This window comes from Lipophrys pholis (assembly GCF_963383615.2).
Source record: "Lipophrys pholis genome assembly, chromosome: 16".
NCBI lineage: Eukaryota > Metazoa > Chordata > Actinopteri > Blenniiformes > Blenniidae > Lipophrys > Lipophrys pholis.
Window position 1 is genome coordinate 26,651,277 of NC_137634.1, and position 17,493 is coordinate 26,668,769.

The window sequence follows — 17,493 nt, forward strand, 5'->3', positions numbered from 1 at the left end:
AATAGCGAGTTTGAACAAATTAGGAAACCTGCCTGAAGAGAGCGACAGATTAAAAATCTTGGTCACCCATGGTCCTGTTGTGTCTAAGGTATTCACAAAGAGCTTAAAAGGCAGTGCATCTTCAGAACTGGAGGACGGTTTCATTTTGCCACCAGTGCAGAGACGTCTTCAAGACACACAGGATTAAAAGAGGACCACAGCTGGGGGGAGGTTCAGTTGGAGATGGACTAATTAAAGAAAGTGGTGGGGTTTGATGCTTTATGTCCCGGAACTTACTGATAAAAAATTTCAAAGTCATTGCTGTCTTCCTTACAGAGCACAGGAATAGCCATAGTAGCAGGGGACACAATGGAGTTTATAGTGTCAAACAACACTTTAGGATTTCTTTTGTTGGATGCAATCAGTTGTGAGAAATACTTAGTTCTTGCTTCCTTGATTGTTTTTTTAGGGAAGACACTAGATCCCTGAGAGGTCCTCTATGGACTTCACGCTTGGTAGATTTCCAAAGGCACTCAATTTTGCACAGGATCTTTTCAGATTCCTGATATTGTCATCAATCCAGGGGCAGGACAGATTTCGAGAGACATTATTGCGTTTTAGCGGTGCCACCTGGTGGAGAATAGAACCACATTGTGAATTAAAACAGTGCATCAGGTCATTAACATCAACACAGTGGTTCAATGCACGAGGATCAAACACAGCAGGACATGTCTCAGATGCAGACTCTGTAATGATCCTCCTTTCTGTCCTTGTAGGAGCAGGCCTGGGCTCTGGAGGGACAGTGAGAGCAGAAACACACAGCTATGATCACTAAGGTCTACATCCTCTACTCTAACAGTTTCAACATGTAGGCCAACTGAAACACCAGGTCCAGGGTGTGACCCTTGCTGTGGGCGGGGCCTGATACATGTTGTTTAAAGTTCAAAGAGTCCGTCATGGATAAGAGTTCTACTGCTGGGCTGGACAAGTCATCATTGATGTGCAGGTTAAAATCTCCCAGAATTAAAACTTTATAAGTTTTATTGTGGACGTCAAGAAGTCATTAAAATCCTCTAAGAAAGCCCCAGGAGGACCAGGAGGACCAGCAGGACCAGGAGGACCAGGAGGACCAGCAGGACCAGGAGGACCAGGAGGACCAGCAGGACCAGGAGGACCAGCAGGACCAGCAGGACCAGCAGGACCAGCAGGACCAGCAGGACCAGGAGGACCAGCAGGACCAGCAGGACCAGCAGGACCAGCAGGACCAGCAGGACCAGCAGGACCAGCAGGACCAGGAGGACGGTAGATCAGACAGCAATATAAAATGTGGAAGGAGCCCACTTTGATCATTTGAAGTTCAAAAGAGGAGAAGCTGTCAATGTTCCTCATTCTGCATGTGTAACTGTCCCGGTACACAGCAGCAAGACCACCCGAGAGCTGCACATCCTGCAGGGCGCAGCTCCTTCAGGTGGATCAACCCTCCATCTCAGTAAGAAACATAAAGTCCACTTTGTCTCGGTTGAACAACTCGCTTAGCGAGAAAGATTTATTCGCTATGGAACGAGCGTTCAGGAGTCCAATCCGACTCGAGGATGATAACATCGTTGCGTTTGTGCCAGCTGAGCGCAGTGGGATTGGCCTCAACCATCTTCCACGGTCACGTGACTCCCAGCTGGACCGGCATGTCAGCTTGTTCGTCGATGTAAACATGGAGCTCCTGGATAATCCCGATGGTCTGGCGGCTCGGCTACAGGACTGTAGCTCTGGGCTGTCAGAGGACAGTGGAAGGGACATGTTTCCAAAGACGTCCCGCTGGAGAGGGACCGGACGCAGCCACCTGTAGCTCCTGTTTGGACCAGAGAAGCCTCCAGCAGTCCACACGGTGCTCTTGGTCTTCATCTGGACATCGGTCCTGCAGCCTCTTGTCCTCGTCCTCTTTTTAGGATTTCCTGGGAGACGTGCCAGCAGCAGGTATTCTGGGGAGGTGGACGGCACACAGACGGTGGTGGACATGCGTGTTTGTAGCTCCCCCAGTCCTTAATCAGACGCTCCACTGAGTCCTTTATGTTGAACAGAGAGTCACGGTCGTAGGTTCGGACAGCGTGGGCACCATCACCGAGCATTAAGGCTGGATGACCTCAGAACTCATGCCAAAAAGTACAAATAGCCTTCAGCATAGCAGCAGTGGAGCAGCGGCGCGCACACACAGGCACCATCTTGTGTGAAAATGTCTCGTCACTGCTCCACCCACAACATAGTGATTTCACAAAAACGTAAAGTCCAGCATGGCTGTTCTCGTTCCTGTGACCAGGATGGATTTCTGTAGGGAGTTTCGTGACATGAGGATTCAATCTCAGCTAAATGAATCTATTACGCAACGAGGGAAGAGCAGATCTCAGGATCCTATGAAGGCAGCAACTCTTACCAGTCTCATGAATTTTAACCTCTTTAATATGTCACAATCTATGTGAGCCTGGTAATTTTCCAGGCTGCCATTAGTTCATCGTAACATTCTTCATTCTCTCTCCATCTCTCCATCTGTTAGTGGTTAGAGGAAACATGCTCCCTTCAGGGCCAGGCACCTCCTGTATTTCCTGCTTTGCCTCAGCGCGAGAGGGAGTGAGGCCACGGAGGAGGAGGAGGAGAACAGAGGGAACAGAGAGGCTCAGAGGCGGCAGAGGAAACCCACACTGAGAAAAAGAAACAGACAGTGAGAGTGGGAGGGAGAAGGAGGCCTCATGCACTCACATCTGGCTTTCATTAGGCAGACAGAGAGGCTGAGACACAGCACTGCTTGGATTATAAAGTAATTTGGTTTGTTTGATTTTCTCATCTTGACTTATCTCAACTTACAGTTTTTTTCACAATTAACAAATCTGGAAACAACATTCTCAGACAACCGTCATGGAAAGTGAATAGATACTATCCTCTTAATTTCTGAGCATTGTATAACAGTTTCTATTTATTCCCCCTTCTGTTCTTTTCATTCTTACTCTGTACAAACAAAGAGAAATAGTAGAAATCAATCAGAATAGAATAGAATAGAAATAGAAATAGAATAGAATAGAATAGAATACTGTATTAATCCCAGAGGGAATGTCTTGCAGCATATCCAGTGGTAACTGGTGAAAAGTATTCTAGGTGGAGCTGTGCTTTATGAACTTTATAAAGCCTGTTAAGTCAGTTTCAATAACAATCCCAAACCAACATAAACTGCTGTATGAAGTAGTAATTATGTAATATCAACATTTAGAGGCATCCTTATACAACATATAAGTAGCATATTGTACAAACACAAGTTTTGAACCAATTTGGATACAAATAAGTTTTTAGATTGACATGTTTTTACACACAAAGCTGTTGACTGTTACAGCAGTGCCCCCTTGTGGCAGAAACATCACAGTTCAGCACATGAAATGGCACATTAATTGTAAATAGGTAATGCAAGAGGCACACTACCAGAATGGAATGTAAAGAGGACTACAAACATTTAAAAAAAAATCAAAGCCGGGTGCTCGCACACCCACGCACGTCAGAATGTGTTTCATGTCGAGGTTTTGTGCATGTCACCCTACTTTCTTTTACCAGCAGTTAGCAGTTAGCAATTACCAGCTATGACCAATCGATGTAACAGTCTTATGGCTGTGATCAGATGTAGACTCTCAACTTGTAAAGTTTCAGCCAGAATGGAGCATGTACGCCTTACTTCCTGTTACCAGCTGGTGGCGCTATGTCCAATCTGTTCTCTTGTCAGTGAACAGATGTGGGGTGTGTCCTAGTAGTCCCTCCAGTTGGGATTTATGGTTGGTTATTAGCATATAATTACTGTAAGTAATAGATTACTAAAAGTAATAAATCACTGGAAGTAATTTATGAAAAATTGAAATTATTCATGGAAGTAAACGGTCATTTACTCAATAACAACTCCTAAAGTAATTGAGTAATAAATTTGTTATTTATGTATTAATAACAAATCGGGGCACCACCAGATAAACTGGAAATAGCTAATACCAAAATATCAGTCTCGTTTGTAAAAAGGTTTATTTAAGTAAATTTTTCTGTGGAAAATATAACAATCTTAAATAAAAGGGAAGGTGTGAGATCCGAGCACAGACTGTTACAAACCAGTGAATTGTCAACAATAAATACACAATAATCACCAAGAAGCGTACAATTCAGCTAACAGGCGTTTATTAACTAAATGTTTTAATTCATAAATAATTCATAAATCATCTCATAAATCAACACATTCAAATAGCAAACGACATCTAACATGGAGATCTAATCTATTAAACAGCAAACACTATGTACAAAGAGTGTGTGTGTGTGTGTGTGTGTGTGTGTGTGTGTGTGTGTGTGTGTGTGTGTGTGTGTGTGTGTGTGTGTGTGTGTGTGTGTGTGTGTGTGTGTGTGTGTGTGTGTGTGTGTGTGTGTGTGTTCTGGAGTGGTGAGAGGGTGTAATGACCTCGAACGTCCACCAGGCTCTCGCCGTCCGTGGTGCTGTTGGTTCTTTGAGGCTGAGGTAACTGGTTGTTACCGGGTCTGAATTCAGCATCCTGAATTCAGAGGCCCGGCTTCAGCTGCAGGGGTGGACAGCAAGGCGGACCTACGGAGTGCTCTCTATACCATCCTGAGGTAGGAGAGACATGTCTCTCCCTTGATGGTCAGATTGAGAAGCAGAGAGAGTTGGTTGGAAAAGTTTCACCAAGGCTTGAATTTCGGACCCCTGTGGTGTTTGGGTCGGGTTCGATCATCCTTATTGGCTGTCGACCTGGGGGGTCGTAAAACTGGCTCGCTCCCCCGCTGTTTAATGGCCTGTTCATTGTCCCTGGTGATTCTCCTCAGTCAGAGAAACTTTGGGGAGCGGTTCACTGGAATCTTCAGCCCAACACTCCTATCTCCTAACAGTCCCTCCTATCTCCTAATAATCCCTCCTATCTCCTAACAGTCCCTTCTATCACCTTTCCTATCCACTTCTTCTTAAACCCAGAAGTGTTTACGTGGCGGCCTTGATAAGTAGTGTTAGATTTCTCACTAAGCTAAGGAAAGAAGGCTCAATGCTTCCTTTAGAACCTCCTTTAGCCTAGGAACCACTGATGCTTCCTTTAGAACATCCTTTAGCCTAGGAACCACTGATGCTTCCTTTAGAACATCCTTTAGCCTAGGAAACACTGATGCTTCCTTTAGATCCTCCTTTAGCCGAGGAACCACTGATGCTTCCTTTAGAACATCCTTTAGCCTAGGAAACACTGATGCTTCCTTTAGAACCTCCTTTAGCCTAGGAACCACTGATGGTTCCTTTACCAAAGGAGACCAGCTCATGTTCCCCCACAATTCCTTGCGGCGACAACATTTAAAGGAACCCGCTCATCGGAGCGTTCAGGGAAACTCAGGATGACTGAAAAAGGAGCAGATCATGTAAGTTACCAAAGCAATAATCTGCCTAGAACAACTTGAAATCATCTAGAACCCAGATGAACTTTTTGTAGTTCATTTTCAGAAACATGTAGTTCTTTCCCCACCATGGCAGACGTCACTAACTAGAGCCGCCGTCGCATTATTATGACGTCACTAAGTGAAAGTCTGACTGCCTCACCACCGTGATCTCCTTTACTAACTCCTCTAGGAAGCCTCCTAACACCTTTCACTAACTCCTCTAGGAAGCCTCCTAACACCTTTCCTAACTCCTTTAGGAAGCCTCCTAACACCTTTCACTAACTCCTTTAGGAAGCCTCCTAACACCTTTCACTAACTCCTTTAGGAAGCCTCCTAACACCTTTCACTAACTCCTTTAGGAAGCCTCCTAACACCTTTCCTTAACTCCTCTAGGAAGCCTCCTAACACCTTTCCTAACTCCTTTAGGAAGCCTCCTAACACCTTTCACTAACTCCTTTAGGAAGCCTCCTAACACCTTTCCTTAACTCCTCTAGGAAGCCTCCTAACACCTTTCCTAACTCCTTTAGGAAGCCTCCTAACACCTTTCACGAACTCCTTTAGGAAGCCTCCTAACACCTTTCCTTAACTCCTTTAGGAAGCCTCCTAACGCCTTTCCTAACTCCTTTAGGAAGCCTCCTAACACCTTTCAATAACTCCTTTAGGAAGCCTCCTAACACCTTTCACTAACTCCTTTAGGAAGCCTCCTAACACCTTTCCTTAACTCCTTTAGGAAGCCTCCTAACACCTTTCCTTAACTCCTTTAGGAAGCCTCCTAACACCTTTCACTAACTCCTCTAGGAAGCCTCCTAACACCTTTCACTAACTCCTCTAGGAAGCCTCCTAACACCTTTCCTTAACTCCTCTAGGAAGCCTCCTAACACCTTTCACTAACTCCTTTAGGAAGCCTCCTAACTCCTTTCACTAACTCCTTTAGGAAGTCTCCTAATGCCTAATAAACTGGATGATGTCACAGGGTTAAGAAAGAGTGGATAGGAGGGACTATTTGGAAGCACCCTGTGTATGGCCATTTTCCAATTCTTAGAACACCAGTGTGTACTCGCCTACGTCACAAATAACTACTTGCAGCGTCCTCGGAAGTGCGGAAATGCAAATTTACGAGGACGCATCGGTGTTAATGGAGAATTGGAACACGAGTACTTGATGATGCGGTCATGGCTGGATGATCACGCATTGCCTCACCAAAGTTAATTAATTGCACTTTAAGTGGCTGTTGGACACGGTCTACCAGCATAATATTGTCTTGCTTTAAGTCTGTGTGAATCATTCCGTCGTCCTTCAGGAAACTCAGAGCTACAGTGATCTGAAACAGAAAATAAAATGCTTTCTTCTATATTTTTACTATCAATCTGAAGATACACATGAATCTATAACCCCAAAACACGGTGTTAATCCTTTACTGTGGATTTCCTCTTTTTTTTTTAATGGCAGTTATGTTATAATGAAAGTTGCAGCTGGGAATTTTTAGTAAATCAAAACATGAAATCAAGAGATATAAAACAAGATAAAAAAAATTTAAACAGCCAAAAGAACATAAGAAGGTGAAACCTGTTGGAGAACTGGACGGATCTCTTTCAGTTGAAGAGGCGGCTGAGCAGTGACGTAGTCCTCCAGACTGATATCCAGCTTTTGAACTCAAGGCACAACAATCCATCAAACATGAAGGAATCGTTGCAGCTCACAATGTTGAATTTTTTGGAGCCCAAAGCCTTCAAGGAGTTCAGCACCTCCACCTAGAATCACACAATATCACATGAAATCAACTGCTGTATAAACATGAATGTGGTGATGAGTGTTTTAATGTGTCTCCTCTGCTTTTACCTTTTCGTTCTCCACATTGTCTTTGATGATTTTCAACACCACCGTTTCATTGAAGGGCTTTTTCAAACCCTGGAGCACGATTCCAAAGGAACCAGAGCCCAGGATCTGCTCCACTTCATACTCTGAAGGGGAAGACTTGATTGTCTGTGGGAAGTTTTTGAAGTCCTCCAGTCGTACATCTACCTGAGACGTCACAAAAGAATGAGACATGTAATGTCAGGCTTTATCTGATCATCTATGGCTTTAAACATCAGACCAAAGACAATCATCATCATCTTTATTGCAGACATAGGAGTCCATAAAAAAAACATTCACAAATACATAAAACAAATACATACAAATACATAAAACTGAGAATAAAACAGTATAAAAATAACAAAACAATCACAGGCAAGTAAAATATCACCCTATTTATAAAAGACACCCATACCAATGCCTCCACAAGGGTGACTGGTATTTTACAGTACTATGACTGGGATTAGTCAGAAGCATTATAATGGTGTTCTGAGAGTACTCTAGCCTGCGTATAAATGTATACATCAGATTCCTCATGAGAGCCTGAAATGTAGAAACTCCTGCTTGACAGAACATCTCACTTGCTCTTTCCCAGTGAGGTTTTCTCAGCAGGCTTGAGCATACAGCATTGTCTATATAGATCATCATCATCATCATCATCATCATCATCATCATCATCATCATCATCATCATCATCATCACACATTTTATCAGTGATGAGATGTCTCAGATATTTTCTTTTGCTACTGACAGGTAAAAATGAGGGAAGTTGAGATCCTTCTCCTCGTTAGTTCTACATATCAGAACTGTTTTCTTTTTGGCATTATATTCAATATCACATTTTAAGCCATACTCAGAACAGATATTTAAACGCTGATGAAACCCTGCACTGCTGGTAGAGAGAACGACCAGATCAGCAGCAGACATGAGATGATTAATTATCTTGTTACGCAGCACACATCCAGTTTTACATCTATTCAGTTGTTGAGGAAACTCATCCATGTACAGGTTAAAGAGAACAGGGGAGATCCAAACTGATTATCATTGGTACCAATATATTTAGTGATTTGATCTCAAAGAACCCTTTCCAGTACCTTTGATACGACACTGGCAGGCGCAGTCGGCCTGTAGTATCTAGGCTTTCAATCTTTCCAGCTTTGTCCTTAATGACAGGAACTCAAAGAGTGTGGGAGCAGACCATGAGTCAGAAACCCAGTGAAGCACAGAGCAACAAGTCCTGCAACCCTTTGGCCAGCAAGCTTCAGACGCTCTGCAGTGATGCGACCTGAACCACTGCTTTGTTATCAGAAAGCTGTACTATTGCTTGATGGACCTCATTTGCTGTGAATCCCACCACATCACTGCAAGGATCCCCCTTACAGAGGGTTCCCCTTTAACACTGTTGTATAGTTCCTGGGAGTGTTTTCTCCATAACTCTGCTGTATGATCTGAACCAGGAACCACCTCTACTGTTCATGCAGCTGCTGGTCCTTATTGAACGCTCTCACTTACTTCCAGAAATCTGTGGCCTTGTTTTAGTGAGGAGTTTTCCAGCCATTGAGTCTGCTCTCATTACCTTCTCATGTCTGCACACAAAACCTACAGCATAGTTCAACCTAGCATTGGCAAGCTTCCTGTGCTCCAGGACAGACCACTGCCTGGGCCGGCCTGCCTCAATCCAAGCTTTGAAGGCTTCCTGAGCTGCTGGGTGATGTTTATTCCATCCTGGTTTGATGTTACCTGTATTCTTATGGACAGTCAAGTGTGCTCTACTGGCCTCACAAAGAGATCCTATAATCCCATTATAAAAGGAGCAAAGGGATTTACCATGAGAAACATCATTATAGTTTAAATTAGAGCACATTAGAGCATCTATAGGTAGAAATAAGCCACCCAGGAGCTCCTCAGTTCTTATAGTATAACAGCAGCTCCTAATTGGTGAGCTGAGCCCTGCTGTCCACACTGGCCTCATGAAGCAGCTCAGGAAGATTATCAACATTAAGAGTCATAGCATATGGTACATGATCAGCTAGAGACGTGACATACAGCCGACTCACTGACTGTAACATAGCATGGACATCTGCAGTGCTGGTGCAGTGGACAAGCCAAGCCTCACTTATGTAGGAGTAACTAGATGGAGGTAACAGCAGCTGACTAGACAGCAACAACCTGTTGTCTTCACAGAAATCATCATGCAAACTGAAAACGTTCATCTGAGATGTCAGCATTCATGTCACCAACAATAAATACATTTGTACAATTATTTTCCTGAATAAATGATTCAATAAAAGCAAGGCAATCTAAATAAATATCTTCATTTTGCTGACTCTCAAAGGGTGTATGTACATTAAGAAGAATAAAGTCTTCCTTTCCCATATTCAATTGCACTGCAATACAGCAGTCTGCTTCTGTCCTTCAGTCCAGCTTTTTCTGCCTCAGAATGGCCACTCCACCTGCTATTCGTCCTCTTATTAAACTCATAGTCAGATCAGTCGTTGATTCTCCAGCTCCAAGGAAATCATCATGTAAAGTGTTCAGTTTCCCCAGGTCCTGTTTGCTTAAAAATGTTTCCTGGAGACACAATATGTCCCACTGTTGGAGTAAGTTGTCCACTACTATGCGTCAGGCTCTATCTCCAGCGCTGTCACCCAGACGCAGACCATGACGGTGTTAGGAAACAACAAGCATACCAAAGTCAGGAGATCAGCACGGCTGTGGTTCCCACGGACACAGGTCCCGGTGGAGAAGCTGTACTACCCTGGGCTCCTGTCTTGTGCCTCATAAGATCTCCATATAACAGAGCCTTCAGGCCGGAGCTCTGCGTCATACATCTCCATCACATCATTGCATTCAGCTCACACTTTAAATGAGCTGTCCCTGTTTCTGGCAGTGTTAATACGCTGAAAAGTTGCATCACAGCCAAGTCCATGCTTTAGATGAGCTGATAATGTCTCTGCATCCAGATCAGGAGTGAATTTAGTGGCAAAAACACTCACCACTTTCGTCCAAATCACTTTGATATTTCCATGCACGCCCTTGCCTACAACAGGCTTGAGCCTCACTGTAGGCGTCTTTTCCATGCACTGTCTGTCCCGGGTGCTCTGTTCCCTGCCGTGATTTCTCAGACGCCGGCCTTGCTTGACAACTTTGCTCCACTTCAGCAAGCTTTGCAGTGCCGCAGCAGGGCTCACTCCTGCGGGCCTCACTCCTGCGGGCCTCACTCCTGCGGGCCTCACTCGTGCGTTCACGGTTGAAGCTCCCACACCGGTGTCGGAGCAAATGTTCGAGCCCACCTTCTGCTGGGAGGAGAGGCTCCAAGGAGTGTGGGCTCACTGCCGTGTGCGATGATGCTGGGCGTGACCCTGTGTTGCACTCCGTCATGCCCTGGTTTCAGATGGTGCTCCAGAGCCGCGACTCTGCGCTCAGTGGTCGAGGTGATTTCATGCAGCCCCTCGCTGACACCAGCTTGTAGTTTCACTGCATGTCTGAGGACAGACATTTCCCTTTGTAGCCGCTCCATGTTACTCAGCAGGTTTGACACATCTATGTTGTTAAAGGTGACAGGCGGAAGCTCATCCAGATAGTGGGAGACAAAACGAGGGACGTTTTCTACGCGCTCATTCAAAACCTTTAAGCAACTTTTAATGTTGTTGATGTTTTTCTGATCACCTTTAAAAGTCCCACATCTTTGTTTGGTGTCAGGACAGAGTTCAAACAGCGTCTTTCTTGAGGCTTCAATCCATTTTGATTTGAACATGTTAGAAGCTATGAGAACAAGATGGTCCTGGCTCATTGTTCTCTCTTCAACCACGAGAAAGTTTAAAAGCTCATCCTCAACTAGAAGCTGGCCGTCAACAGTCTCATAAACCACAGGTTTTAATCATAGCCGATTAGTTAGTGGAGGAGCCGTCACCTCGAGGCTCCCGCTCAGCCATGTTTAACAATATTTCTATATGAAGTAAGGAAATGGTTTACATGAAAAACTGAAAGTTTGCACTAAAGTTTGACTTTATATTAGTAATGACTGCTTCTGCTGTAATTGAGACTACTACCTATTTTCATCTCACAATCTCAGTGGCTTCTTCATTTACCTCCATAGAATGGCCCCCAGTATCTGTGAAGAGAGAGAAAGTGGCTGATCAGTGTCCGTCAATGTGTGAGAAGAAATCTTTCTGTAAACTCATGATGTCAACAATCACATACCTTCAGGATCAGGTTTAGACGATACACTTGCTTTGGCATTTTCCAGCTGTTCATTGGCATCAGTGAATTGTTTTCCAAGTGACTGGATTTTTGGTTTCTGGTTGCTAGGAGTGTCCATAAACTTTGCTGCAACTCCCAACAATTTTGTTGCTCGTTCTTGTCGGCTTAGTGTAGGCGCAACCATACCACACTGTAAAACACACCCAAAGACAATTATTAAACCTACCCAATTTTACTTTTTAAGAGTACCATTTCATGAAGGATTTTCCAGTTCCGGAAGCAGTGGTATTGACATCACGTTTTCCATTCTTCCTGCCTTTTGGGTCTTCCCGAGTGTTGTCACTATAATATGTTGCTATTGTGTTAAATAGGATATCGTCAAACATTTCACTGAATATCAGAAAAGCACATGCATATTTGAACAAGTTGAATGTGTGTTGTTTGTGTAGGTGTCAATAATAATGGAAGTGTGAACCCTGCTTGGTGATGCCATAGTGATAATTGTGTGAATGCTCTTCAGCACAGCCAACGGAGGTGGTGAAGCAGAGCTGTTGCTTCTCTCTGCAGTGTCAGTCCAGCGTCTGGTGTCATGAGACGACCTTGATAGTCCTGGTCAGAGACAAGTTCCCAGTGGGACGGGTGTAAGGAGACATCAGGGAAGGACAGAGTCTCCGTTATAACATCCACCGCCGGGGAGAACTAGAAAAACAATCCAGCCTTCAGCGTCTGGACGTCTGGGGGAATCTGAATGTAGATAAGATTTGTTCTTGGTCAGGACGACTTCAGCTTTCTCTCGTCCTTGAGTGTCTCTGGTCTCCATGCTGCTCCAAATCAGTGGCCATTTTTTAGCGTTCCAGCAGAGCTCTGCAATTCTCCAAGTTGGTTTTCATTTGTCGTAAAAGTTCAAGAGTCACATCCTGCGTAGTCTTCAGTTGGTTTATCACATGAGTCTGACGAAGCCCTGCACAGTCCCTCAGTGACGATTGGCCGCCTTCCCAATGCAGCTGCCAGCGTCTTCTCCACTTTGTGATAGATCAGGAAACCAGCAGCTCCAATCAGCAGCAGACATGTTATCATGAATCCAATTATGTAGACGTCTTCCACGTCCTCCATGGAAAGAATGGACAGACACATGATCCTCCAGCTGTCCCAGGAGTCCAACGTGTATCCGGCAGCAAACGTCCCACAGGGACATGTGGGCTCTCCGTTGCCCGATCGTCTTGTCGTGAAAATTTGGTCGATTGCGTTGAGAGACCAGGTGATCAATTCCATGGTTTTCGGTTTGGATAGGAGTGTAAAGAGAGACTCTGACACGAGACAGTACAAGACAGGAGCATTATGGAGGAAAATAAAGGAGATCAGCGTCTGTTGCCATGGAGTTGCTGAGATCAAAAGAGCGAGAGAGGCAGACACAAAACGTTTCCTCTGGTAACGAGAAATTGTTGCTGCCTTCGCCACTGAAAGTTGGAGTTAGGGTTATGTAAGTGTGTATGTGTGTATGTATGTGTGTATTTTACCAACTTTTCGTGAAAACTATTTAACCTTCAGGGATGATTTGTCAAGTTCCAAGGACCAATCGATTACATTTTGGGATGTTAGCGGCTAAACTGTTTCTGAATAATTCCCCCATAACTGCGAAGACCACAATGACATTAATTAAGGTACTCTTACAAAGTAAACTTGGGTAGGTTTATTAATTGTCTTTGGTTGTGTTTAACAGTATCCTAAATAATGGAAGTGTCAAATGGCAATCTCGGGTGAATGTGAACTCTGCTCGGTGATGTCACAATGATATTTGTGTGAATGCTCTTCCAGCATTCAGTTGGATCTCGGGGTCGAACCTGCTCAAGAAGGAAATCTTAGTATGAAACAATCAACATTACATAGAAATCGACATTTTTTACAGTAATTCCAAACAGAAAATCTAAAAATTATGACGCATTACCATTTATGAGTCGTGTAAGTTCACAAAATGTTGTACTTTTTAATCATTCAACTTGCAGTATTGGTGTAAATGAATAATAAACTTACCAGAAGGATCTAATTAACTAATCCCTCACGTTGGGAGCACGGACACAACCAGTAAATTAAAACATGTGAAACATTCAGGACATAGGTTGTCATGTCTTTTGTTCACAATTTGCAACAACTGTTTCTGAACAAATCACAAAACAAATGCAAAAACTGTCCCAGACAAAGTGGCTGGGAGAGGCACCTCATGGAGGAGGTCAAAGGAGATCAGCTGAACCTGGGTTCAGCAGGAATCTAGAAACACAGGTGTGAGCACATTGACTTGGATTGTGGTTCATCTGTGTTCCCCCGCAGTAATTCGCTCAGTGATGTTGCATCTATATGAGCTAATGGCTAACATACTAGCGATGCTAACTCAGTTCCACAAACAAACGTGGCGTTGGCGAAGGTCTGGACTCTACTGAGAGCCCGGTCTAGTTACAACTGTTCTTTCTGTTCGTTTGTGTTGCACAACCGATCACATAGACGCGTGACGTCCAGGCCTGCATGAGTTCAATAATCAGCTTGTTATTCTGCAACACAGAAACACGGAACCCCACCGAAGGTTAATGCACATGTGCTTTGCTGAGGTCCACAGAATAATACGCTTCCTGAGGACCCTGCAAGATCCCAGCAGAGTGCCTGTGTACTTTATCTGCCCAACCAACCCACAGTGCCTGTACCTAAAGTGTAAACCAAGGTCTGTATACTAAACATTACAAATGAGTAAACAATTAAAGTATAATAGTAAAAATAATAAAGATAAATAAATAGAATAGAATAGTCTAAAGCAGGGGTCCACAATATGACCAGCATGCCAAACCAAGGGCCGGAGCAGCTGCAGGTTTTTTAGACTATGTCATTAAAAGTTGTTTTAATTGCAAATTTTTCAGCTGATGTTACCATTATTACTATTATTATTGTTGTTATTGTTATTATTATTATGAGTAATAGTAGTCAAGGTGGTTGTAGTAATATTTTAAGCCTGGGATTTTCAAAACTTGTGTTGAGGGTCACATAAAAATGTACTCTTGAAAACAGTGTAAAACCAAAAAGTAAGTGTAAAAGCAGCTATGTAATTATTTACACACTGAGAGAGACAGAGACCGAAATACAGGGGGAGATTTACAGTTTGTTACTTTTTAAATTCCATAATTGTTGCTTCGATGCTGCTTTTGTTTCTGTTCTCATTTCATTAATTTATTGCTTTTAATTGTGGCCTGTTGTATTTGAAATATAAAAACAGCCATATAAATGAACTTATTAGTACTATTGTTTTTGTAATTTGCGTTAGAACACACCAGTTCGATACCAAATTAACAAAATGAATGAATTCACTGACCAATCAGTGAAAAAAGTGATGGGATGAAATCCCTCTGATGTCAGTCGGTATATATTGTGGACATACACAGGCATGTCCGTTTCCTCATGCTGGCCCACCTGACCCGCCCCCATCTCTGCTCTCAGCTAATCACAGGGCACCTCGCTCTAATGGTGCGTTCAAGTACTATAAAATAATAGAACCAATAAATATCATCATTGAATCATTGCGACAATAACCCAACTGTAGAGATGTTACACCCCCTGCCACCACAACCAAAACAAAATAGCTGGACTTCGATGGAGAACTCTTCAACTTGGGGTTGTCAAGTTTATGTTGTCATTTTTATGTTGAGACGGTGGGGGCTGTTATCGGCAGCTGTTGAAAGTAACCAAAAACATTACTTGTAATCAAACAAGGTAACTGTGGCAACACTGGTCAACAGTTATACACATTGCTTGCTTTGACCTTTATGTCCCATAACAGGTTCTGCATTCTTGTTCTGCTGATCCTCAGATCAGCTCTCAAGGTACTCGGAACAGCAAAAGATTAAGTTAAGTTAAGTTCAATTAAATTCAGTAAATAATAATACATTTGTGAGCGCCTTTCATACACCAAGGTCACTTCACATCACATGTTAATATTGCAGTTAAAAGCAAGTAAAAACATATTAGTCAGACCAAAACAAAAACAAAAACATTGACTGAAATAGATGTAAGAAGAATTGGCTTGTCTAAAAAGAGACGTTTTTAGGTGAGTTTTAAAAGAGTGATTGTTTCTTATGTTGAGTTGGAGGGAGTTCCATAGGTGGGGGTCTGAGCGGCTGAAGGCTCATGACCCCATGGTGACCATGCGGGCCGGAGGGACAGTGAAGCTGAGAGAGGGTGTGTGGGTGTGGAGGTCAGTGAGGTATCAGGAGAGACCTTATGGAGGGCCTTGAATGTCAGGACTCATCCATCCATCCATCCATCCATTTTCTTCCGCTTATCCGGGGCCGGGTCGCGGGGGCAGCAGTCTAAGCAAGGAAGCCCAGACTTCCCTCGCCCCAGACACGTCCTCCAGCTCTTCCGGTGGGACCCCGAGGCGTTCCCAGGCCAGCCGAAAGACATAGTCTCTCCAGCGTGTCCTAGGTCTGCCCCGAGGCCTCCTACCGGAGGGACATGCCCGGAACACCTCCCGAGGGAGGCGTCCATGGGGCATCCGAAACAGATGCCCGAGCCACCTCAGCTGGCTCCTCTCGATGCGGAGGAGCAGCGGCTCTACTCCGAGCTCCTCCCTGGTGACTGAGCTCCTCACCCTATTTCTAAGGGTGCGCCCAGCCACCCTACGGAGGAAACTCATTTCAGCCGCTTGTATCCGGGATCTCGTTCTTTCGGTCATGACCCAAAGCTCATGACCATAGGTGAGGGTAGGAACGAAGATCGACTGGTAAATCGAGAGCCTCGCCTTTTGGCTTAGCTCCTTCTTCACCACGACGGACCGATACAGCGACCGCATAACTGCAGACGCTGCACCGATCCGCCTGTCGATCTCACGCTCCATCTTCCCCCCACTCGTGAACAAGACCCCGAGATACTTGAACTCCTCCACTTGGGACAAGGGCTCTCCACCGACCTGAAGGGGGCAAGCCACCTTTTTCCGGTCGAGAACCATGGCCTCGGATTTAGAGGTGCTGATCCTCATCCCAGTTGCGTCACACTCGGCTGCGAACCGCGCCAGTGCACGCTGAAGGTCCAGGTTTGATGAAGCCACCAGGACCACATCGTCTGCAAAAAGCAGAGACGAGATCCTGTGGTCCCCAAACCAGACCCCCTCCGGTCCCTGGCTGTGCCTAGAAATTCTGTCCATAAAAGTTATGAACAGAACCGGTGACAAAGGACAGCCCTGCCGGAGGCCAACGTGCACTGGGAACAGGTCCGACTTACTGCCGGCAATGCGAACCAAACTCCTGCTCCGGGCGTACAGGGACCGGACAGCCCTTAGCAAAGGGTCCCGGACTCCATACTCCCGGAGCACCCCCCACAGGACGTCCCGAGGGACACAGTCGAACGCCTTCTCCAGGTCCACAAAACACATGTGGACTGATTGGGCGAACTCCCATGAACCCTCGAGTAGCCGGTGGAGGGTATAGAGCTGGTCCAGTGTTCCACGACCTGGACGAAAACCGCATTGTTCCTCTTGGATCCGAGGTTCGACTAACGGCCGGATCCTCCTCTCCAGTACCCTGGAATAAACTTTCCCAGGGAGGCTGAGGAGTGTGATCCCCCTGTAGTTGGAACACACCCTCCGATCCCCCTTCTTAAAAAGAGGGACCACCACCCCGGTCTGCCACTCCAGAGGCACTGTCCCCGACCGCCACGCAATGTTGCAGAGACGTGTCAGCCACGACAGTCCCTGCACATCCAGAGACTTAAGGAACTCAGGGCGAATCTCATCCACTCCCGGTGCCTTGCCACCGAGGAGCTTAGCAACTACCTCGGTGACTTCAGCCCGGGTAATGGACGAGTCTACCTCTGAGAACCCAGCCTCTGCTTCCTCAGCGGAAGACGTGATGGTGGGATTGAGGAGGTCCTCGAAGTATTCCTTCCACCGCCCGACGACATCTCCAGTTGAGGTCAACAGCTCCCCACCTCCACTGTAAACGGTGTTGGTGAAAAACTGCTTCCCCCTCCTGAGGCGCCGGACGGTTT